General features: G+C 36.7%; 1 pseudogene; it reads right to left on the reverse strand.

Moving 5' to 3' along the window:
* Nucleotides 1–2,784: 2,784 nt before the first annotated feature.
* Nucleotides 2,785–26,772, reverse strand: part of LOC120218952 — a 31,396-nt pseudogene continuing 7,408 nt past the window's right edge.

Below are 26,772 nucleotides of genomic sequence, written 5' to 3' on the forward strand. Positions count from 1 at the left end.
TGGCTAAACTCATAGTTTAGGCATTTTCCTTTTTGAGAGAATTATAAGTTTTCTTCCCCCGAATGTTTCTCAGAAAAATTTTCCATTTACTCTCCCTCGGTCAACGATTTCAAACTCCGATATACTCACCGTATGGCCTCCCTTCGACGAACCGAAACCACTATTGTATTCGTTGTTGACCGATGAACAAAACCCTTCAAACCTTTCATCGTGAATCATCGTCGTTCGTCGTTAATTTCAGTTGGAAGTATCGTCCGTTTTAACTCGATTTTCGTTGGTTTTTCATCGATTCACGTCGATCCGGCCATCCGTTTTCGACACCTCCCGTACCATCGTGTTCCTTGCATCGTTTCGAGTCCACTGGTGTTCTCCGTCGTCACCGGCACGTGGAGGGGTGAGGAAGTCAAAGTTTTCGATGTTCTGGAATCGAGCTCTCTGCCGTTTAAAATTGTGAACCGATCTTAGTAAGTGTCTCAAAATGCCTTAAAATAAGTTTTAGGAATTTTTCCGGGAATTTTTGGACCCTCCACGGCGTCGCACGCGCCGCCATTACGGGTGAGGAAGTCCTAATTCATAATTAATTTATGTGATGGTGATATTTATGTAAAACTCAGGTGCTAGTTTTGTAAATATTTTTAGAATGGTGCCTAATATGTAATTAATTTCTATTAGGGTGATATTTGTGTAAAATCGTTGACCGTTGACCGAAAAAGTTAAAATATTTGAAAAGTCATATTATATGTTTTTTAACGTCTCGAATCCGTTTTTGGGGTCCATTTCGCCAAATTCAAACCCGGTAAGCTGTTTTTGACTGATTTATCACCCGATTCGATATGTTTTTCAGAATTAAGCTCCGTTTTGATGTAATTTATGTTGATATGCATATGAGGAATTATTGGAAGTTGAATTAAGGATCGAGGACGTTTGAATGTAATTTAAATGGTTGATCAGTATGGCACATAAATCGAGGTAATACATTACTACCTCTTTATGATTTATAGAACATGTTGGTATTAGTAATGCATGAATGGAAATGTTTGGTCTCATATGTGTAATTAATGAAGTTCTACACTCGATTCGAATAGAGTAAAAATTCGGTAACTGAATATGAATTAGATGACTAATATAAGAAATTGAAGGACATTTTGAATTCAATTACAAGTTAAGAGATTAAGTGATATAGGAATCAGTATTGGATATGCAATTTATAATCTATCTCATTTGATAAGGTATGTAAATACTTTAATTAGGTAAAATTACAAAATTACCCTTATGTTAGAAAATGACAAGAATTGTCCCTGGAAGTTGATTAATAACTCTGAAAAGACTTATTGGTCTGATAAAACTATAGATGTGCAGAAGAAATGTTAGTTTTAATTGAAAAATTTTAACCCCAAGAGGGTTTATTCACGATACTAGAAATCTGTTAAGGAATCATTTCAAGATTAGTGAATGTTATGAAAAGAAATTAACCATAGGATCTCTAAATTATAGTTATTTTCGTAAAGAGTTAATACTGGAACTATTTGGTTAAGAAATTATGAAAATGCCCTTGAATGGTAAAAATAGTCTGAGTTGACCCGGAATGAGAAAATACTTTGAGGATTTGTACTTAAGTCGATACATTATGGATTTAATTGTTAAGATCTTGTCTTTGTACAGAAAAATTCATGATATTTCGTTTGTAAAATCTGAGAATGCACTTGACCCGAAAATATCTGAGTTATGAGTAAATACCTGAAGAATAATTTATCGGGGGTGTTCTTTTGTCAGAATTATTCGAAAAAACTGAAATAAATGATAAGATTGAATTTAATAGTAAGATCGGATGGAAAGAAAGGATTGAAATACACTGAATCTGTAAAATTACCAAAATACCCCTGTAATGGAAATAACCCAAGAATATCACCAAGCTCAGGAATAATGGGATATCTTCGAGCTCTGTAATGAATGGAATAAAACTAAACATCAAAATGACCAAAATACCCTTATGGCCTATATTAAGTAAATGTCTTGGATTAATTAAGGAATCCAAATAAGCATAGGTATTGGACTACCTTTAAAAGTTATGGAACACATCTTAAGTGAGTTGATCAATCTTAATGATATGTCAGTACTTGAACGGCATAGATATTACTTGAATGCATGTTCATCTTCTCAAGTGTGGCTCGATGATAATTTTGAAAGTATTCAGCTCAGCTAAACTCTATATCGTATTCAGTATTATGAATTGGATATTTGTTCGATAAATCAACCACGAAGACCGAACTAAACTAAAAGGAAGTTCAATATGTATCTGAAATTCAGAAACGTCTGTCTTACTCTGGAAAATCCTGAAGTAACTGGAATGGTCTTGAATGCTAAATGAATTAAGTAATCTCAAGGACTGAAGATTAAGTAAGTGATTGGGATAAGCCTAGAAACTCAGATGAACTTACATGATGTATCATCCCTATGGATACAAATCAAGTACGTCGGTATTTCTTGGTATAGTTGAAACATGGAAATGAAATAAAGACATTAGAATATATGTTCGTCTCCTTAAGATCTGTTCAATGATGACTCAGAAAATGAATTATGGACAAGAATATTTGGTATTAAAGTGTAAATACCCTATAAGGATAATGAATTGATCAGTCGACAAGAATTTGTTCTGGGAGCTATTCATCTCAAGTTGTTCGATTATCCGATCAATTGACATGGTTGTAAAGGATTCTGAATACCCTTCTGATTACGTACAACTTTTGAAAACTGTCCGAATAAGATATGATCCTGATAATTCATATTATGAATAACTGATGATTCTGTCAGTTAATAAACTCTTCCAATAATGATTCTAACTTCCGACATTCTATTGGTAAATTGAAGATCTGTGTTTCTCTGCCTAATAAGATTATCATGTACTTCTGAATAATATCTATAAACACTAGTTTGTTCCCTAATCACATAAATATTTTATCTGATTTCTGACTTGAATTTTGTTCTGATACATTACCTGAATTATGTTCTGATTTCTTATCTGGGTTCTGTTTTGATATCTGATCTGAATTCTGTTTTGATTTTTGATATCTCCGTTTATAGACGGAGAAATGTTTTATATGGGGGTTATTGTTGGAGGAAGTATATCTGCAGGTTTCTCAGCTTTGTGCTCAGGGTCTTACTGGCATGTGCGGTTGGGTGTATGGTTCTGGGGAACCTACACATTATTGGTTGTGCGGTTGGAGGGATTACTATGATTTTTGAATTTTTAATAAATATGTTTTAAAAGATCTGTATCTTTTTATTGGTTTTACAGGAACACACTAGATAACCTATTCTGATCTCCTGAACCTAGACATCCAAAATATTTCCATCTGAACTGAAAGCTCACTATCTGTTACTACCTGAAATATCAGTAGGATCTATGCTCAACATAAAGAATTGTAGATGCCTGATCCGATAAGGAAATATATGTTTATCTGTATCTGCACGTTCTTCTGCATCAGCTGGTAGATCTGTATTACTGAGCTTTCCGAAGCTCACTCTATTACTCAACATTGCAGGTTAAAAGAATTGTACCAGTGCAGCTATCGACATCAGTAAGGGAGTTCTTCCGGTATTGTTTCCAGAGTATGGTACATGATATTAGGGGGCATGTAACTTGTATTTTGTTTTTATATCCGAGTCTGAAAATCTATTTTATTTCTGAATACTAATAAATGATTTTATGAGTTTACATGTTATGATAAAAAGTTTTAAATTTTTCGAGATTTTATAGTGGGTCGCTCTGATGGCCCTAATGTGACACTCTAGATCAAATCGGGTTATCCGCATCGGTCTGAGGGGGTTACATAACCAGTTCAAATAATTGAATCAACCAATATAATATATATTTAAATATTAAATAGACGTCATCAATAAGATTTTAAATAGATACCAAGTGGTCTCCATGATAAAAAAAATTGTTGTTATTCATTGAGGACCTGAGTTCGAGCACCATAGATGTCAGAGTGTGAGTGTTCTAGATCAAGAGTTATCTTTGAATATATATTGTCCTTGGTTTTGAGTAGTTGAGTTTTTAGGGCCTATGTGTGTTTTTAATAATTAAAAAATTATGAATAAATATTATCTTACGATCACTCAAATTATTTAAAAAATACTAAATGCCTTGCAACATTCCAACTAAACAAGATGGTGGTGTTGGAAATATCCTCTCCCCAATCAAAATCCCACAATTACTCCATCACTCGAACGATGAACGATGTATGTGCTCAATACCAAATCTTTTACACATTCAATTCCATATTTTACCAGTTCAACCAAATTTTGAACAATTTAGTTATTACTCAATCCTTATGTTTGTATTTTGATCAATTTAATTAGGGTAAATTACACAAATTTATCACTAACTTTTTCTCACTCTTTCTTTTATTATTGAACTTCAATTTCTTTTCCAATTTTATCACTCTACTTTAGAAATTGAATTTTATCGTCACTCAACCGTCCTCTCTTTAAATCCATGTGGATTTATGTTTTTTTTTTGTTTCTTAATTTTTAAATTATGTAAACATCAACTCATTTTGGCCTTCGTACCAATCCTTATCTCGACGGTCATTAGACCTTAAAAATTTCATATCAAATTCTCAAAATCCAAATGACCTTCATTTGACTCAAATCTCAAAATTCATTGGTCAACTGTTGGGTATTACTTCCTTTCCGCCTTTCTTCACTTCGATAGGTATGTGATCTTAGGTGGTGATGTCTGCATCGCAAACTCTAAGGTTGTTCCAACCCTGGGGAGTGACAATTTCTTTGTAAAGTTCAAATTTCTCTATAGAGTCGGCTGAGTTCATAAAACGATTCAAGGGCCTTTATTAGAATTTTTTCTGTTCCTGTTGGAATTTTTTTTTATCAAGATTTACATAATAAGATGCAATTATGATCAAGAGACTAGATATTTTCACCAAAGACTTATTAAAGAGAAGATAACACTAGTTAGATCTCTAATAATTATAACTTTCATTTAAAGATCACAAAAACAAAAAGACCTGCATAATAACATATCTCTTTTCAGATTCCATCCGACAACAGACAATAAAGATTAGAGAACAAAAAAAATTGAATTGTTCAACATTAGATTCACAATGTTTTAAGCATTTTAAGTAAACAAACATATAGAAAGACTAAACGTATTTGGTGAAAATTTAAACTTGAAACGCCTCACAAACCGGGTTAGTAGTTTCAGGTTAACCCGAGAGTGTTCTAAACAAACCCAAATTTGAGTAGATTTGGACTTGGTTTGAGCCCAACATGAGTAAAAAAGAAAGTGTTTTAAATTGTGATCAAGACTTGAAGGACCAAAAGAGGAATTATACCATTGTTATTTTTGAAAGACTAAAAACACATTAATTTGGGTGATGTCACGCTGGCTCTTTCTCTCTTTTTCTTAACTCTTCCTTGTCTTTTCTTCTTCCTTCTTTCTCCCACTCTTTCATGCAACAAAGGTGCCAACTTTGTTAAGAAATCATCTCATTTTTGTGATTTCAAGGTAAGGAATAATACTTCTGAAGACACCAGATTTTGTCCTACCAACCGAGGAGTCTTCGTGTAACCAACAAAGAAGAGTTGGATTAGGACTCAAATACTAGTCTAAAATAGGGTTTTTTAGTACTATAAATAAACCTTGTAATTACCACACCAGAACACACACGAGTTACACAAAAGGAATGCCAGAAAAATACGAGAAAAGAAAAAGTGATTTTGAGGCTATTGTAAACGATTCGAAGTTATAAAGGTGAAAGCCTTTTTTTACCTTTCGTTTGTTTCTCTTTACTCTTCACTTGCATACGTTGTTAATCGCGTTTTCTTTGCTTGAGAACCCAAAGACAAATGTTTTTAGCTGATGACCCGGAGGGAGTTTTTCGAAACTTTGATTTCAGATCTACGTTCCCTAAAGGCTATTTCGCAAAAAATAAATTACATTTTTGGAATGGGGTGCGAAAATCTATTAAAAAAATGAAAACTTTTTTATTTTTGCCGGTTTTAATCTTCAATGTTCTTTGACATTTGCCCACTGATTTAGCTTTTATTTCAATTTAATCCTCTACTAATATCATATATGTTTACTTATATTTCCATTTTTATTATTTTTTATTTCATTTATACTTTATTTTTTATTTATATATATATATATATTTTTTTTTACTTTGATTTTCATATTCTTTATAATTTCTTTTATTTCTTTTTTTATTTATTACTATTTTTTTATTTTAATACTTATTATTACTATTATTTTTTATACCTTGTTTATAAGTTGTTATATATATATATTCATATAACTAGTATTATTACAATTTATTTTTGCTATTAACGTATATATTTATATTTTTATAATTATCATTATAATTGATATTACTATTTTTACTTTTAACTTACATTTTTTTATTTATTTTATGTGATTGCTTTTTCTTTTCATTTATTTTCTATTTTCTTTGTATTTTCCTCATTATTTTTATTGTTGTTTTTTATTATTAGATTCGTTACGTCATTTTTTTTCTTGTTTATTTTTACTTTTACTTATTTTATTTTCTTAATTTTTTTATCTCATTTTGTTTATTCGTGTTATTTATGTGTTTTCTTTGTTTTATTTATTTACTTTCATTAACTTTTTCCTCTAACGTGTTTCTCGCCTTTTTTAAAAGGGATATTTTCAAATCGAATTAGGGTAAGTAATTTTGGATCGTAATTTTACATTTTGGGTTAAACTTTCAATTTTCTTACTTAATGACAACTGGAAATTACGTAGTACCGAAAGGGCAGTTCAAGGGTGCTAACCATTCCTTGACTGTAACCGACTCCCGAATCCGACATATCTCTGGTAAGATGCAGATCATATAAGAAATAAGGCGATCAACCCGCTTTTCGTAAAGTAAATGATCGGTGGCAACTCCCAATTCATTTAATTCACGTCGAAGCCCAATTCCGGGGCCCAACCGAAAAACAGTTACGATAGCTTGGCGACTCTGTTGAGGACACAGGTAAGTGAGTCAGGCTAAGGTAATTTCCAGTTGTCTTTTTCATGAAAAGGGTAAGTTTAAATTTTAAGGTAACATTTCGATCCTTATTGCTTACTTTTGATTATATTTTTCGAGTAAATAGTTGTACTAACCGTTTTCTAATTCAGCCCCTAAAGATTTTTCATCTAAGGCTCTAAACCTGAGCTCCAAACCTATTTTATGTGGGGGTGAAAACGACGTCTTCCTGTGAATTTATTCACCGTATGGACCTAGCAAGTAGCCTTCGGGATTCATATACCTTATGCCTTCGTGTGAATTTATTCTCTGTATGGGCATAAGGGAATGTATCCTCCTGAGTTTAACTTAGTCCACACAAGCCTGTGATGGGTTTAGGACTAAGGGTCTGGCAGTCCCAAGGGGGCACCATCAATGAGAATTTGGGTACCGTTTTTTTAGAACCTAACCCGGGAGACTATGGAGAAATTAAGCCTACCATAAAACCACATTCTGAAACCTATGACATTTTTCTTCTAACCATGTTGTTTTTGTCCATATGTTTTATCCTTTACCATTTATTTATTTATTTTTATTTATTTCTATCTTACTAACTTTTTTTGCCTTTGTGTTTGTTTTTTTAGCATTTGCATCATAACTAGATGTCATTGATCCCTAAAAACGTGTTTATTAGAAATCAAATAATCTTAATCCATGGACAAAGGTGTTGTAATACAAGAGATTAAAAACCCAAGGTACGACTATGGTCCGAGAAGACTCAGAAGGAAAAGGGAGATAGTCTTCAAGGAAGCTATGTGTCAGAGCTGGTTAGCTACGCATCTATTAGCCTAAAATAGAACAATGTGCAGGAGCTTCGAGACATTTGGGATAGCTGGAAGGATGATCGGAAACAGAAGTTCAGCCAACGGTACGGTGACATTGCACTTTTGCTTCATGTTAAGACTGATGAGCCCTTGATCAGAGCCATGGTTCAATTCTGGAACCCAGGATACAGTTGCTTCACTTTTAACCGGGAGGACATGGTACCCACCATCGAAGAATACACTACCCTACTGCACTGTGAAAACATCAAACTAGAGAGAGTCTATGTTAAATACATCAAAAGTCAGCCTTTCAAGAATACACTGGCCAGAGTTGCAGGAGTGGACGAGAAATGGGTAATTGATCGGACTCAGCGCAGAGGCAGCGGGGAAGGAATTGAATGGATCCACATAAAGAAACTAATGGAGAGCCACCCTGATGAGTGGAAGACTATAGACCTTTTTGCACTGGGTCTGTACGGTTTGATTATTTCTCCGAAGGCTTTGGGGTGCATTGACGCAGCCGTGGTGGAACTATTTGAACAACTTCCGAGGCAAGTCAACCCAGCACCAGCCATCTTAGCCGAAACCTTTCGTTCTCTTAATCATTGTAGAAGAACTGGTGGAGGAAGATTCATTGGGTGTGTTCAGCTCCTTCAAGTATGGATTCACAGCCATTTCTGGAAGACCAATGGGGTTGACTACCGCCGATTTAGCACTACCTATTCACCCTTGGGAGAGTTCATCACCATGAAATGGCATGAAGGTGCTTCAAAAGAGAAGTGGATGAAAGTCTTCACTCATCTTTAGGACCAATTTATTGCCTGGAGAGCCCCCTGGTTGTTCCTCAGTGATGTTCTTTTCAGGTGTGGGGATTCTGACACTATGACCTTACTTGGACTTTGGGGTGCAGTTGGGTATGCTCCACTGTTAGTACTGAGACAGTATGGGGCACGTCAGTTTGTCCCGACAACATGCAGACTATCTAGGACAGAGTTTGGGTATCACGGTAACAGCTATAAGAAGATGATCAAAGAAGCAACCGATTCATGGAAGAAAGTATTCCAGATGGATTTTGTAGCTGCCAAGAACATGCTTATCCTGGATTATGTGGAATGGCGAAGATTGAGAAAAAATGACAATATTCTGGTGCCAGACTGTGAGGGCACCCGAACTATGAAGGAACATCTCAAACCCGTCCCTTCTGAACTTGAGATAGCCAAAACAGAGTTTGAAGCTGTGAATAATGAGCTGAGGCAGAGGATAAAGGAACTTGAGGCTGAGCGCTATCAGTGGAAGCTAGATGCCGACTCTCGGAAAGATCGAGCAGACAAACTGTAAAGAGAACAGAAAAAAGTCCGTTTTGAGCTCGAAGACTTGAGAAAGGGGTATCAAGATGCTGTCAAGGATAACTCCAAGTTAAAAGTATCCTCTGAGTACTGGAAAGATGAAGCTCACAGCTTGAAAAGAAAGTTTGAGGGGCCTGATGAGGTAGCGTGGAAAGAACAGATGAAGACTGCCCAGTGGCGCTTAGCGGATAGTCAACATCAAAATCAACGCTTGAGAATCCAGATGGCTTATCTGGAGAAACAACATGAGAGAGATGGAAAAACAATAGCTGAGTTAGAAGCTATTGTAGATGGATTCAAAAAGCAAGCAAACGAGCTTCAGATAGTGCCCTTTGACGGAGGTTTATAGTGGCGCTTCCGTTGGGAGCAAGCACAACAAAGGGTGAAGGCCAGAGATGCAGTCATCCGAGACTTCCTGGATCAAGTACAGAAGGTAGCCCGTCATCTCCACGGCCTGGCAAGGGAAGCCGGAGTGGTTCGACAAGGCATTCAACCAGTGACAGATGAAGGCAGAAGACTTGTCAACCTACTAGAAGCTATTCGGGGTTTAGAGGATTTAGTCCGAGTGTACCTTTGATTGTTTTTATGTCCCTTACAAGATAAAACATTTTTGTCTAAATAAAGATTATTTATAATAATAGACACTTTTTTTGGATCAGTGCCTTTAAGTTGCATACATCATGCATTGCATACTTTGCATTCTATAGTTCATGTTTATTTTTATATTTTCCATGTTTTTACATTCGTATTAACAAACAAAACATGTCTCAGAAAGAGAAAGAGAAAATAACAAGTCTACCACCGCAAGCATTAAATACGCATCATCCACATAATACTCGAGCAAAGAAGAGACAAATGGAGCCAAATGGTAAAGGTAGGGTTTCTTGCACCGCAGTTGTGTGTAGCAAAGAGTGAAGGTGATAACTACTGTTGTTATCGCAACGAAGAGTGGCATAAGGTGCAAGAGTGCTCCAAATTTCGGACATTAGTCCAGCTCATGATAGACCAGAAGGAGCTGGAGTTTTACGAAGAAGTTCAGTATTCCCCAGAACCAGAAATTTGCACTACAGGAGAATCATCAGACAGAAGACTCGGCAGGGGTAGTCCTTTGATCATTACCCCTAAGACAAAGATGATGGTTGCAACTCCACAAACAATGGTGGTGATCACGGCACCTCGACCTTTTCAATACAAGGATACTCGGCAAGTGCCTTGGAAGTACGAATGCCATGTGAGTACTTCCAAAGGATCTGACAGCAATGTGGGGAAAAGACAACTAGAGCCCTTCAAAAAAGACATGTTGGCTATCAATGAACCTATAAAGGAGGAAGAAGCTAAAGAATTCCTCAAGTTTTTAAAGCATAGTGAGTACAGTATTATAGAACAGCTCCACAGCTTGCCAATACGCACTTCAATGTTGACACTTTTGTTAAACTCAGAAGCATATCGGGAGGCACTGTTTAAAGTTCTGAATCAAACATTCGTACCACAAGACATACCAGTCAGCAAGATAGATCGGCATGTAAATAATATTCAAACTGATAATCTCATCTCATTTTCAGATAATGAAATTCCATCCGGAGGAAGAGGCCGAACGAAGGCATTACACATCACTACCTACTGCAAAGGGCATGCTCTGCCAAGTGTATTGATTGATAACGGCTCAGCTCTGAACGTAATGCCTTTAGTCACTTTGAAAAGGCTGCCAATAGATGTCTCTCATATGAGAGCCTTCCAGAACGTGGTCTGAGCATTTGACGGAACCAAGAGAGAGGTAATTGGCAAAATCGAGGTGCCGTTGACCATCGGACCAGCCACCTATAACATTGAGTTTCTGGTGATGGATATTATGCCTTCTTACAACTGTCTTTTGGTAAGGCCATGGATTCATCAAGCGGGTGCAGTACCATCCACACTGCACTAAAAGGTTAAATTTGTTATTGACAGGGCCTTAGTAATTATCAATGCTGAGGAAGATATTGTGGCAAGTGTGACCACGGAGGCCCCATACATCGAGGTGGATGAGGAAGCGGTGGAGTGTTCATTCTGCTCCTTAGAATTTGTGAATGCCACCTTTGTGGGAGAAGGAAGAACGATTCCTGGACCCTGGCTTTTCAAGTGTACCATAATGGAGATCATGCAAACATTGGGATGAGGTACCAAGATTGAAAAAGGGTTTAGGAAGTTTCTGCAAAGGAGGATTGATCCGGTCCTTTCTATTTCAAAGCCATACCAGTTTGGGCTTGACTTTTAGCCCAGTTACCATCAGAAGAGAAAGAAGTTCAGAAGAACTGAGAGAGAAGACTAGCCAGGTTGACTGGAAGTGAACTTTAATGGGAACCCATGACATTCCCGCCTCTCTGCCACACATTCAAGTCATGTGGTTATGTATTTGAGACCACCTTGTCAGATTTATAAGCGGCTTTGTAAGATTTGAGCATCAATGTTGTAACCACTGGAAATGCTAACAACGAAGATAGATATGGGATATAGCCTCTGCCGCCTGGGTTCGTGCCTAGCTGTTGGTCGGTCGAAGAACTACCTGTGGTTTACAAGAGTCTTTTAGAGTAATATTCGAACTATCCCTATTTGCCTATACCCGGGGCAATAGGTGATCTTTTGTAAGGGTGAATAAACATTTGGTTTAAGTTCAATAAAAGATGCATTTTTCTTTTCTCATGGCAAACAAATTTTCCTTTATTTCCTTTTGAATTCATTATCTATCTTCTTTATTCCGATACTTCATTTCCACTTTCTCTCGAATTTAATTCTTGACTATTTCGTGTGGGATATTTTCCTCTCACACATGCACATTTTCCCTTCTTTCAGATCCCCAGACAACAATAATGTAGGCACTAATGATCCTGATTCGGAGGTGGATTTTGAATCGGCCATTTGCCTCGGGGAATTTGATGGTTGCAACACTGAATAAGAGTGCAACTTGCCTACCGAATTATTGAGAATGGTAGAAAGAGAAGATAAACAAATACTGCCTCATAAAGAGACAATCAAAATCTTGAATCTGGGCACTGAGGAAGATCGAAAGGAAGTTAAAATCGGCTCAACTCTTTCGAAGGAAACAAGACACAACCTGATAGTTTTACTTCAGGAGTACAGAGAGGTGTTCTCCTGGTCGTATCAAGACATGTCTGGGTTAGACACAGATATGGTAGTCCACAAACTGCCAATTAAACTAGAATGCAAACCAGTGCAGCAGAAACTGAGAAGGATGCGACCAGAAATGCTCCTTAAGATCAAGGAAGAAGTCAAGAAGCAATTTGATGTCGGTTTTCTTCAAGTGGCCAAATATTTGGAGTGGGTGGCCAACATAGTGCATGTGCCGAAAAAGGACGAAAAAGTACGTATGTGTGTCGATTACCGGGACCTTAACAAGGCAAGTCCCAAAGACAACTTTTCTCTGCCACACATAGACACTCTGGTGGACAATACAGCCGGGAACAACTACTTCTCGTTTATGGATGGATTTTCGGGGTACAATCAGATCAAGATGCACTCTGAGGACATGGAGAATACCACTTTTGTCACAATATAGGGAACTTTCTGTTACAAAGTGATGCCTTTCGGATTAAAGAATATTGGGGCAACATATCAGAGAGCCATGGTAACCCTATTCCACGATATGATGCATATAGAAATCGAGGTTTATGTCGACGACATGATTGTCAAGGCACATACCGAAAATGAACATGTCGAGCATTTGAGAAAGCTCTTCCAGAGATTGAGGAGGTTTCAGCTTCGTCTGAACCCTAGCAAGTGTACTTTTGGGGTAATATCCAGAAAACTGTTAGGCTTCATGGTCAGCAGAAAAGGCATTGAGGTTGATCCTGAAAAAGTTAAGGCTATCTAGAATATACCTCTACCTCGAACACAAAAGGAGGTTCGAGATTTTCTAGGCAGATTGAATTACATAGCTCGGTTTATATCTCAGTTAACCGATAAGTGTGATCCAATCTTCCGCCTTCTCCGAAAGAACAGCCCTGGGGGGCATGTGATGAAAACTGTCAGATTGCATTCGAGAAGGTGAAAGAGTACTTGTCTCATACTCCTATCTTAATATCCCCCATCCTAGGTAAACCTTTGTTCTTGTACCTATCCATATTTGAGAACTCAATGGGATGTGTTCTGGGTCAACATGATGAATCTGGAAGAAAGGAAAGAGACATCTACTATCTGAGCAAGAAGTTCACCGATTGCGAGGTCAGATATTCCCCTATTGAGAAGGTTTGTTATGTTTTAGTTTGGGATACAAAAAGACTCGGACAATACATGATGTATCACACCACTTGGTTGATTTCCAAGTTAGATCCTTTAAAATACGTGATGGGTGTACCTGCTTTATCTGGAAGGTTAGCCCGATGGCAGATGCTCTTGTCTGAATTCGACATCGAGTATGTGAACCAGAAAGCAATCGAAGGAAGTGCCATATCGAATTTCTTAGCAAGCAGAACCAATGAAAATTATGAGCCATTAGACTTTGATTTCCTAGATGAAGACTTAATGGCTTTATCCTTAGAAGAAACAAGTACTTCAACAGACGGTTCCTGGAGAATGTATTTCGATTGGGCATCAAATACATTAGGACATGGTATCGGGGCAATACTGATTTCTCCAGAAGGGAGTCACTACCCATTTACTAGTAGACTGAACTTTGACTGCACCAACAACATGGTAGAATACGAAGCTTGTGTCTTGGGAATTCGAGCTGCAATGGGGCAAAATATAAAGACCTTGCAGGTATACGGAGATTCGACATTAGTAATCTATAAGCTCCGTGGAGAATAGAAAACCAAAGATACAAAACTGATGGAATACCGTAAGCTAATACTGGATCTGCTCGAAGAATTCGATGAAGTCACCTTCCACTATGTACCAAGAGAATAAAATCAAATGGTTGATGCTTTGGCTACCTTTGGCAGCCGCATTCAAACTTGGCAGGGAATCTGAAATGATGCCAATTGACATGCAGTCGTATGATTACCCGGCTCATTGCTACCAAATTGAAGAAGTAAAGGATGCTAAGCCTTGGTACTACGATGTTTTGCAGTATATCAAGCATCAGAGTTATCCAGAGGAAGCCACTGAAACTGATAAAAGAACTATTAGACGGATGTCAGCTGGATACGTCCTTGACGAGGAGGTCTTATACAAGAAAAGCCATAATCAAGTTCTGTTAAGGTGCGTCGATGCTGAAGAGGCAAAAATGATAATGGAAGAAGTACATGATGGAGTTTGTGGAGCACATGCAAATAGACATATGATGTCGAGACAGATAATGAGATGCGGATATTTCTAGTCCACACTGGAAAGTGATTGCATTAATTATGCCAGAAAATGTCATAAATGTCAGATTTACGGAGATAAAATAAATGTTCCACCTCATCTGCTTCATTTCATGACATCACCATGGCCTTTCTCCATGTGGGGCATGTATGTAATTGGGAAAATCCATCCGAAAGCTTTGAATGGTCATCGTTTCATCCTTGTAGCTATCGATTATTTCACTAAGTGGGTAGAGGCTACTTCCTATGTCAATGTCACTCAATCTGTTATCTGTAAGTTTTTGAGTAAAGAGATCATATGTCGGTATGGTTTACCTGAAAGGATCATTACTGATAATGCTACAAACTTGAACAATAAAATGATGAAAGTTGCTTGTGAGCAATTCAACATAAAGCATCACAATTCTACTACCTACAGACCAAAGATGAATGGTGCAGTAGAAGCAGCAAACAAAAACATTAAAATGATAGTGGAGAAGATGACCGAGACCTACAAAGACTGGCATGAGAAGTTTCCCTTTGCCTTGTTCGCTTACCGAACCTCGGTACGAACTTCGACTAGGGCAACTCCATTTTCACTAGATTATGGAATGGAAGTAGTGTTGCCAATTGAAGTAGAAATTCCGTCACTACGGGTCCTGACAGAAGTCAAACTAGATGACGCAGAATGGGCCCAATCCAGATATGATCAGCTTAATCTGATAGATGAAAAGAGACTGAAAGCCATTCACCATGGTCAAATCTATCAGAAACGAATGATTTGAGCACATGACAAGAAGGTACGCCCGAGAATATTGCGTGAAGGAGATCTGGTGCTAACGAGAATTCTGCCAGTTCAGAAAGATTGGGAAGGACCATATGTCGTGAAAAAGGCCTTTTACGGAGGGGCCCTTGTCCTGACCGAAATGGAAGGACCTGACCTGCCTTATCCCATCAATTCGGATGCAGTCAAGAAATACTTCGCTTAGGATGAAAACCCAAAAGGGCGTCCTAAGTCGAAAAAAAAGAAAAAAGGAACAAAAAGTGAAAAACGTTTAGGGTGAAAACCCGAAAGGGCACCCTAAATTGAAAAAATTGAAAAAGAGAAAAAAGAAAAAGAGAAAAAGAGAATGAATAAAAAATAAGGTGGGTTCAAGATGAAAACCCGCAAATGGCATCTTGCAACCAAGGATGGGTCCAAGTTGAAAACCCGAAAGGGCGATTTAGATAATTCAAGAAATCCAGACAGTTGAAACTCCCCGACATCTGAATTTTCCACAGACTCAACAAGTCGGAGAAAGGTTGGACTCTCCTAAATGTTGTCGCATTCTCAAAGATCCTTTGGCAAAGGCTGTATTCAAGGTCACCTAACGGCTTTTCAGCTCAGAAGTGCCCACATTATTGAAATCTAAGACATTCATTTACACCTCATCATGTCTCCATCTTCCAGAATATTTGTCATGTATTATTTGTTCTTTTTCCCTCATGAATAAAAGACAATATTTTTCTCTACGCCAATTCCTTTTGAGCATCCTAGATTGAGCTTAAACTTAATGATTTATTTACTTATGCAAAAGATATTTGCATATTACTGTACAAAGGTTCATTGAAAAGTATAGGTACTCGAAAGCTGATCAAGGCTCATGCATATAATTGAGATGGTCGAGAAGCATTTCCCAGATCAAGGATAAAAACGAACATCAGATTGGAACATTTGAAGAATTCAAGATCAGGGATCGAAACTTCACGATTCCAAAATCAAGATTTCCATACAGACCTAGGCTAGAGTCAATATCAACTTCGCAGCGAAGGATATTGAACTCGAAGCGACACAATTGGATCAAGAGTAGATTTCAACTTCGTAACGAAGGATATCTAGCTCGAAGACAAACTTCACAATAAAGGGGTCATCCACGGTTTCAACTTCACGGAGAAGGAAATCGTGTCCACCCGTAACATACAATACTTGGATCTCAACTTCGCAGCGAAGGATATTCAAGTTAAGGCTCAACTTCACGACGAAAGGGCCATCCGCGATTTCAACCCCACGAAGGAGGATATCGTGCTACCCGAGACAACACAAGTTCAACTTCACAAAGAAGGGACGGCTGGTTGTCTACAAACAACTTCCCAATTTCAGAGCCGATTTTAACTCCACGACGGAGGATATCGTGCTACCCGAGACAACACAAGTTCAACTTCACAACGAAGGGACGGCTGGTTGTCAACAAATAACTTCCCAATTTCAGAGCCGATTTCAACTCCACGATGGAGGATATCGTGCTACCCGAGACAACACAAGTTCAACTTCACAACGAAGGGACGACTGGTTGTCAACAAACAACTTCCCAATTTCAGAGCCGATTTCAACTCCACGATGGAGGATATCGTGTTACCCGAGACAACACAAGTTCAACTTCACAACGAAGGGACGGTTGGTTGTCAACAAACAACTTCCCAATTTCATATTCGATTTCAACTTGTATTGGATTTCAACTTCACAACGAAGGATATCCGATTCTCAGGCTCAACTTCACGTTGAAGGAGCCATATACAATTCCAACTTCACAAACAGATTGACCCAACTTCACGACGAATGAGTCATTTGTAACATCATAACACCAAAGTCTTCAGGTCAAGTTCCACTTTCACGACGAAGTATCTTGAGCCAGAAGACGATTCAGAGGCCACTTGTCAAAAGCTTTGAGCTCGTTTTCAACTTCACGACAAATGATTTCTTGCTCAGAATTTTCCAAGTTTAACTCAACCTCACAATGATTTCAACTCTACGATAGAGGATATTCGATATGAACAAAATTTATGTCTTTTAATCTTTGCTCCATTTTCGTTACACGATAATGAGCAAAGAGGGGCAGCTGAAGACACCAGATTTTGTCCTACCAACCGAGGAGTCTTCATGTAACCAACAAAGAAGAGTTGGATTAGGACTCAAATACTAGTCTAAAATAGGGTTTTTTTAGTACTATAAATAAGCCTTGTAATTACCACACCAGAACACACACGAGTTACACAAAAGGAATGCCAGAAAAATACGAGAAAAGAAAAAGTGATTTCGAGGCTATTGTAAACGATTCGAAGTAATAAAGGTGAAAGCTTTCTTTTACCTTTCGTTTGTTTCTCTTTACTCTTCACTTGCATACGTTGTTAATCGCGTTTTCTTTGCTTGAGAACCCCAAAGACAAATGTTTTAGCTGATGACCCGGAGGGAGTTTTTCGAAACTTTGATTTCAGATCTACGTTCCCTAGAGGTTATTTCGCAAAAAACAAATTACATTTTTGGAATGAGGGTGCGAAAATCTATTAAAAAAATGAAAACTTTTTTATTTTTGTCGGTTTTAATCTTCAATATTCTTTGACATTTGCCCACTGATTTAGCTTTTATTTCAATTTAATCCCCTACTAATATCATATATGTTTACTTATATTTCCATTATTATTATTTTTTATTTAATTTATACTTTATTTTATATATATATATATATATATTTACTTTGATTTTCATATTCTTTATAATTTCTTTTATTTCTTTTTTTATTTATTACTATTTTTTTATTTTAATACTTATTATTACTATTATTTTTTTATACCTTGTTTATAAGTTGTTATATATATATGTATATATATTCATATAACTAGTATTATTACTATTTATTTTTGCTATTAATGTATATATTTTTATAATTATCATTATAATTGATATTACTATTTTACTTTTAACTTACATTTTTTTATTTATTTTATGTGATTGCTTTTTCTTTTCATTTATTTTTCTATTTTCTTTGTATTTTTCCTCATTATTTTTATTGTTGTTTTTTATTATTAGATTCGTTACGTCATTTTTTTCTTGTTTATTTTTACTTTTACTTATTTTATTTTCTTTTTTTATCTCATTTTGTTTATTCGTGTTATTTATATGTTTTCTTTGTTTTATTTATTTACTTTCATTGTCTTTTTCCTCTAACGTGTTTCTCGCCTTTTTTAAAAGGGATATTTTCAAATCGAATTAGGGTAAGTAATTTTGGATCGTAATTTTACATTTTGAGTTAAACTTTCAATTTTCTTACTTAATGACAACTGGAAATTACGTAGTACCAAAAGGACAGTTCAAGGGTGCTAACCCTTCCTTGACTGTAACCGACTCCCGAATCCGACATATCTCTGGTAAGACGCAGATCAGATAAGAAATAAGGTATCCGATCAACCCGCTTTTCGTAAAGTAAATGATCGGTGGCGACTCCCAATTCATTTAATTCACGTCGAAGCCCAATTCTGGGGCCCAACCGAAAGACGGTTACGACAACCTCTGTCTCCCAAGTTTTCAATGTCAAGTTTTAGCCTTGGAAACCAAATATGGGTTTAGTGGGGTTTTAGAAACCCAAGTGATTTCAGCTCGTTTTTTAGAGAATCGAGTCTCTAGAAACGTTTTAAACTCCTTTCTAAACTCTCTAGCAACGTTAGTAATTCATGTGTTTGATTCTTGCTTAGTGAAAGAAGTTGGAGAAAGCTCCAAGACTAAGGGATAGGAAAAGCTCACACTTGGTTGAACAGTGGGTGTTTCTAGTAGCTTAGGAATCTAGGTAACTCATTTCTAACTCAACTCTACCACATGTAGGTAATTAGATGTGTTTTAGTAGGTTGCATGAGTTATGAAGGATATTCGTGGTAGAATTCAGAAATCAATTTTTTTCAACATGTTATGGACTCCTTATGACCCATATATTCATACATAACTCTTTAATAATGTTTGGGGACCTCAATAGGATGTTTAAGAGTGTTGGGGAGGTATTTTTGTACCCAAAACAAGGTATTTCTGGACACGCAAATTTGTACTGAAAGAACAATATCGATAATGTTCTTCAATGTTAAAAACAAAGGAGTTTTTGGGAATAAAAGTATCAATACTCATGCAATGCGTACCGATGTTGTAGGTGAGGTATCGAGACTCATAGGGTGGTGTCTATATTGAGTTCACTTAGCAGATACCAGTAACCAAATTTGTATCGATACTCATAGGACTATCAATACCAATGGTAGAGTAACGATACACCTCAACAATGGTATCGATACTTTGGTATCTTTCAAATTATCGAAGCCAAATTTGGTATCGATACTCAGGAAAGTATCGATACCCCATATAGAGTATCGATATCAGCCCTTTGTTATTAGTCTTTAACAAGTCAATAATATCGATACCTAGAAGTTAATATTGATACTCAAAGGCCAATGTCGATACTGAGGGCTGAGTATCGGTACCCACGAACAATTTTGGGTAGGGAACCTAAGAGCTTAAGGGATAGAATTGAGGGACCCATTTACACAGATTGTCATGGAATAAAACTACAAATGAGAATAGTAATAACTTAGAATAATTAGAAACAGTAACAGCTAGCATGACATAAAATTAGCCTTGTTTGACGCTCGGGAAATAGTCAGGACACCCAAATGACTTTAGCAGATACGATCGTACAATTTAGATATTTAATCAGTGCCAAGGCAGTTCACTTGCCGTCTAGGCACAAATGTTCCAAGGTTTGATATAGTAAGTTAGCGGGTTTACATTTTCGATGCACCTCTGGATCTTACTCAAATACCCAAGGGTATTTTAGAAAGGCTAAAGGGGTGTGTGAGCTCTGAGATGCAGAGCCGCCGACCGCACCATGATGCCTATATCAACATGTCAGATTAGCATTTCCATGTCTTCATACCATTGCCTTTAGCAAGGACATTTAGTGAATGCATGCAGTATAACACAATTATTAGTGAGGCACTGAACTCGTAAGCTCAATGTTTAGAATGTGTTTCTGTGCGCAGGTTCTTGGAAGAACAGTCGAGAAGCATTATCGTCGCAATAGTTCCAGCTAAGCAGAGGCTTCCGAGTACGCCTTGATCTTTTATTAGAGGACGTATACTATTGTAGACCCTTGTATTCAGATGTAACTCTATTTTGATTTTAAACTCAAGTGTATTTATTTTGGATGATTTGGGAGGTCCCTATAGTTTGTAAACTTTGAATACTGAGAGCTTACCTTAACTGGCATGACATCAAAGAAAACTACCACTCCACTTTTAAAAGGAAATCACATCTTATTTTATTTTACTCGGGATAGATTTTATATAATATTTTACAATTGTTTTAAAGAAAAATTTTGGGTTAGCCACTCTGGTGGTCCCTAATCCAATGATCTTCGGGTCGAACTGAACTAGAGTGTTACAAAACCCATCGATCATTATCCAAGATAGACGACACTAACAGATAACAATAATTGATGACCAAAATTTAAACAAATCATAGAAAAAACAGGAGACAAAAAAGTCATACAAGGAATCAAAATGATGTTTTAGTCTAAATTTAACTTTTTTAAAACATCATTTTGATTCTCATGTCATAACATAGTTAGCTGTATAATGATAAAATAATTGAAATAGATTCGAAAGTTAAGTATCAAAATTGAGAATTTTAAAAGTTTAACGACCAAAAATTAAGTGAGAAAAAATTTAATTGATAGAATTTGTAGTTTACCCATCAACACGTTACCTAATTCTTAAATTTTGAGCAAAGTAAGAAAGAATCATATTAGAAAGATTAAGAGCTTAACATCATTTCATAATTTGGTTTAAACTAATATAAAAATGAAATTAAAAATTTATCCACGTGGAACACATAAGCATGAAACAAGGCAATCCTGTTCAGTTTCTACAGAAAATAAAATGTTTTTGTTCAAATAATTAACTAAAAGTATTCATCGTAAAGAATAAATAATAATCATGTACAATTGAATCTTTGCCTTTGTTACAAGTTTCAAGGCGCAAAGTAAAACAAACAAACATTAAAAGTGGAAAGCCCCCTAGGATGAACTCGGACATTAACCTCCAGCTATGTTTATTTGTCCTAAAACTATCCCAGTTCAATTCATGTGTATGTGATTTTAATCCTCTAATGACCTTCCAAATCTAAAAGAAATCTTGAAAAAGATTGAACATATCCGTGTTGGACACATACTCACTCCGACACTCAAATCCAAGTCCGGGCAAAATAGAGTACAAGTTAGTACAATGTGGTAGATATTGTAAACTCTCGGGCAACTAAAAGACATCCTAGGTTACATGGTAAAAAGATGAGCACAAAAAATATCTGCATTTCCCCCATAATATTTCATTCTCATGCACCATAACTATAACTTAAAATCAATCACAAGCAGATAGAAAAAGATTAGTTTAAAATTTCCTGCATATATAAACAATATGCATGCATGTATGTTACGTTCGCGCACATGCAGAAATGACAGTATTGTAAAGACAATTTGTTTAACTTTAGTACCGATCCTAAGAGCTAATCGCATTAGGCAATCAATTCAAAGTGAGAATAAGAATCCAAACGGAAATGCTTTCAATTAACATGGAAAAAAAGATGACAATGACATGCTCAACCCAAAATACTTAATGATGTTAATTCCTAACTGAACATAAACAGTTCCCTACGAAAATTCAAAGTTAGTCACAACAGAGGGTGTAACACATAGTACAGCAAGGCTGCCTAAATTTCCCAGAATGCTTATTCTTAACTTGCCTGAGCCGAAGAAACTGCTGATGTGATAGCATCTTCAAGTTTAACCCGTGCACCTTTTGAACCATCAGAAGCAGAAGTAGCTCTCTCGATAGCGGTTCCTTCTTTATTACCATCATCCAAGCAGACAACTTGTTCAAAACTCTTGGACATATGCTTCATGAAATCATTGGATAATGTAATGGTATTTCTATGATCGCTTTCTCTGACAACCCCCACAGATATGAGTTTTGCTTGTTGTCTAGCCTTATGCTCCTGCGTAGCTTTCTGCCTGTTCTTATAGAAGTCGAAATCATCCAGGATTGACATATCAGTTTCGTAACTTTTAAATATGTTCAACATCTCAAGTCCTTTCTCCAGCTTCACCTGCAAAATTTGATCACCACCAAAAAAAAAAAATTGGTGTAAGTGAAAAATCTTCAATTAGAAAAAACAAAAAAGATATCCTCAGAACTAATTAAGAAGAAGCATGAAGAAAATCAGAAATCAAAACTCCTATTATCTATGGAAAAGGAAGGAAGCTCTTAGATTTAGTAGGAAAGCACTAAAAATATAACTGGAGGGATAATATCCTCAATTGGGAGATCAATGGGAGGTGTGGGGTAAGGATCAGATTATAAATTGAAAATATCAAATTCAGGACACAGCTCAAGGGCTAAGGGGTAACCCTTGGTAAGAGAATTATCAGTATCACCTTAATCCAGAGGATCAATAGGGTTGGACAAGTTAACAAACTTCTTCAATTTTCTTTTTCAAAATGAAAAAAAAAAGATTTTCCCAGAAATAGAAGGAATAGGGAAACTGTTCAAGTTGTTCAAAATTTTAATTCAACCAGTAATACCAATAATCCTACTTCAATAGAGCATCTAATAATGAAGTCTCTTCTCCTGAGTCTAATGTTAACGTCTAAACTAGACCTGACAACCTGTGTATTGTAGCTTGTTCGAGCTATGTTCAAGTGCCATAATCTTTGCTTAAGATGTTAAATATTTACATAAAAATTTGGCACATTAATAATTCGTATTATATAGATTTTGACACATTCATGTATTAATGTTGTGTTCGTGTATTTTTCATGTTGTTATTCTTGTCACGTTTTAATTACTTTTCATGTGTTTTGTTTATGTCGTGTGATCATAGTGTCCAATATTACCTGGTCTAGTCTAAAATTAAAATGTAATTAAAAAATCTGAAGATTAGAAGACTTTCAAATGAATGAACTCTGTCATTTATAATAGATGGTATCTGAAATTTTACCTCCCGAGTATCTCTACTGTTAGTCACCGGTTTATTATCGTTATTTTCCAGCACAATGTTTCGGAACCGACTATTTGGAATATCTTTGATTATATGCATTTGACAGGAAGCTGGCCACTCCATTTATCTTGCTGCCAGTAATCCACACTCCTTTCAAAATCAACAGACCCAACCATTTCAGCAACCCTACAGAACTGAGCACTAGCATTCACCTGCAACAGTTGTAACATATGGGCACAGTTATCAGCCGAGATGAGGGGAAAATATGAACATGCTGAATAAAAGAAAATTGTTTTTTCCAAAATATATTTATCGAAGAAAAGAAACACCAGGCAGCCAACTTTGTTCTCCTTTGCCTCACAATAAGCGGCATCCAATTTTTTGTTACCATTAGGTGTGCTAGCCCAGACACCGTATTTGATACTCTTGTGAACATTATCTTCACTATATGACTTGACTATGAAGAACTTAGCATCTTTGTAATCAGTAATGAAATCTGGGCTGTTGTATGAATCGTCGTGGATATTGACAGAGGATTTGTTACTTTTATTTTCATCAACCAAAGAATTTTGTTCTACTGTGATTTGATTCATAGGTTTCAAGGCCCTAGGTCCTCTGTTTTGCTCACTAATAATATCCAGAGCACCATTACAACCGCATAGAGATACGCCACTGTCCCTTCCTACTCGTCTGTTACTATCAAAAGACGGCCAGCCCCTAGTTTTTGCTCCCAAACTAGGACCTGATGCACTTCCAAAACCTAGGCCTTGATTGAGACCACTTTGCAGGTAGCCTCTGTTATAGGAGTTCATACTAGATCCAAATTGATAAAATGACCTTTGCTGCCTAGATGCCTGAAGAGGAATAAAAAAGACTCAAAAACTACAATAAACTCTGTGAAAACATTTCACTTTCTGTATAAAGTTTCACAGTAAATGAAGAGAATTATATGGGATTGGATCACCATGAACATTTGTTATGGAAGCTAAGAATTGAAATAGAGGCATTAGTTTAGAGGCCATCCAATTTCAAAACATGTAGTTTGTTTATAAATGTTAGAATCAAAATTCCCATGAAAAATGTAACAAAAGGGACCTTGCAGTTGCAGATAATATATACAAGAAAACTAAATTACATAAAATATAAACTTCAGAAGAATAAAAACTTTCAAGAAATTTCAAAGCCATTTAAACATTTCAAGAGCCTAAAACTTCACAACTTGGCTCAAAATAGAAGAAAAGGAAACGAAAGTTAAAATTTCACTTGAGGAAGCATAATGACTTCATTTACGTGGTAGACATGATGGTTGTTAAATAAAAAAGAAAAATGAACAGAGCGTTTGCTGGAACAACAACGACAACGACAACAATGACAACAACAACAACAACAACAACTATAATAATAATAATAATAATAATAATAATAATAATAATAATAATAAAGAGAGAGGGAGGGAGAGGGAGGGAGGCATATAAGATCTCCAAATGTTTTAGAAAATATACAAACCATAGGAAAATTCTGTGGCATTTTTCCCGAAAAATCACCCGTGACCGATATATTTACCGATCTAACACCGGTCAGATTATATTTCCCGATCTAACACTCGTAGCAGTAAAGCGCGCTCCCTGCCCCGCGCTATATATTGATTTGGCACCACGTGGGGGTATAGCGCGCCCCCTATACCGCGCTATACGCTGACATGGCTTACACGTGGGTATAACACTCCCCCTGATCCACGTTATAGCTGTTTATCTGAAACGTGGGGTATAGCGCGGTACAGGGGGCGCGCTATACCTTTAATTACCCCCCAATCCTCCCTATAAATACCCCCATCCTCTATTACTTTCATCACACCATATTCTCTCAAATTCTCTCAAATACTCTCTCTGTTTAAGGTATATTTTATAATATTTTTAATATTATGTATTTAATTTATTTAAGCATTTTACTTTATTTAATATTTTACTAATATAATTTTTTTGCAGATATATAATGGAAGGCGATCTACTTCGCATGGATGAAAATCATATATCTCGACACTTTGCTGATACGGTAACATTTTAACGTTTTAATTTAATTTAAATTATTTGTAATAATTTGTTAATTTATTTAATGCGTGATTATTAGTTTAAGAATTAATTTGTGTAATTATTTAATTTTAGGAGAAGGACCGTGTATTAGATCCTTTTATTAGGAATCTTAAGTTAGTGATACCTAGTCGTGTCTTGCCGTATTTAGTAGAGGCTGGATTTGGTTACATAGGTAGATATCAGGGTCACTGTAAGATAGAATCAGACCTTATTTCAGCCTTAGTAGTGCGGTGGAGGCCGGAGACCCACACATTCCATCTTTCGTGCGAAGAGTGCACGATTACACTTGAGGATGTTGCTATGCACCTAGGGCTTCCGGTGGATGGAGATGTGATATCAGGGATCTCGCAGGGTTCCTGGACTACTTTGTGCCGGGATAATCAAGGACGTGTCTCGGAAAGTTTTATCGGAGGTAAGATACCGTTAAATTGGTTAGATGCCAATTTTCGGGAGTTGAGCGCAGACACCTCTGAGGATGAAGTTAAGATGTATGCACGGGCATGCATACTGTAGTTGATAGGAGGGTTGCTGATGCCGGACAAATTGCGCAACCTAGTTCACTGCATATGGTTGCGACATCTTAGCGACTTTCATCTGGTCGGATCATTCAGTTGGGGCTCAGCAGTTTTGGCTTTGCTGTAGAGGGAGATGTGTGGAGCCACTGACTACAGGCATAATGCTATCGGCGGATGTCTCCTGCTGCTGTAGTTTTGGACAACTGCCAATAATAAAACTTGCTTGTATTTTCCATACAATAAAGTTCCGTCGATCTGGACCACATGCTTGCAGTATTTGGCAGCGTTAACGCACTCTGGGTAACTCCAAAAACTCGGTAGAATTGGCTTTGATCATGAAGAACTCGATCATTATGGTATGCATAGATGCTTTCGAAGTCCACAATTGTCACAGGATTCAACGTCCGCACCAGCCCAAACCAACCTGGAAGTTCGTTGTAAGATGCATCTCATTCGCCATGAAGTTTTACAATAGCATTTTGTTTTTCCAACCAAGCTTTTTTATAGGAGACAGTGTACCCATACTGCGATTGTATAGCTGAAATCAACACTGCAACAGCTATATGAGAGCTTGTTTTTACCATGGGCATGATGGCTTGGCATATCATTTCAGAGTCCAAGTTGGGATGATCTTGGTTGACTCCTCCAGCACAACATGTGTGAGGATCGTTGTATACTGTTAGTTCTCATATGTTGTTTTTCCTCTTCATTTTCGATGCGTGAACCATCCAATTGCATCCGTTTTCACGTCGGGCACAATAGCATACATATTTTTTGGTCGTCGATCGATTGACTCTGGACTGAACAGAATTACGGATATTGTAATTTTTTATAGCCATCACCGCTTCTTCTTTTCTTGAAAACTCCATGCCTAAATATAACTCACC

Source organism: Hibiscus syriacus, unplaced genomic scaffold (genome assembly GCF_006381635.1).
Source record: "Hibiscus syriacus cultivar Baekdansim isolate YM2019G1 unplaced genomic scaffold, ASM638163v2 tig00000003_pilon, whole genome shotgun sequence".
NCBI classification, from domain to species: domain Eukaryota; kingdom Viridiplantae; phylum Streptophyta; class Magnoliopsida; order Malvales; family Malvaceae; genus Hibiscus; species Hibiscus syriacus.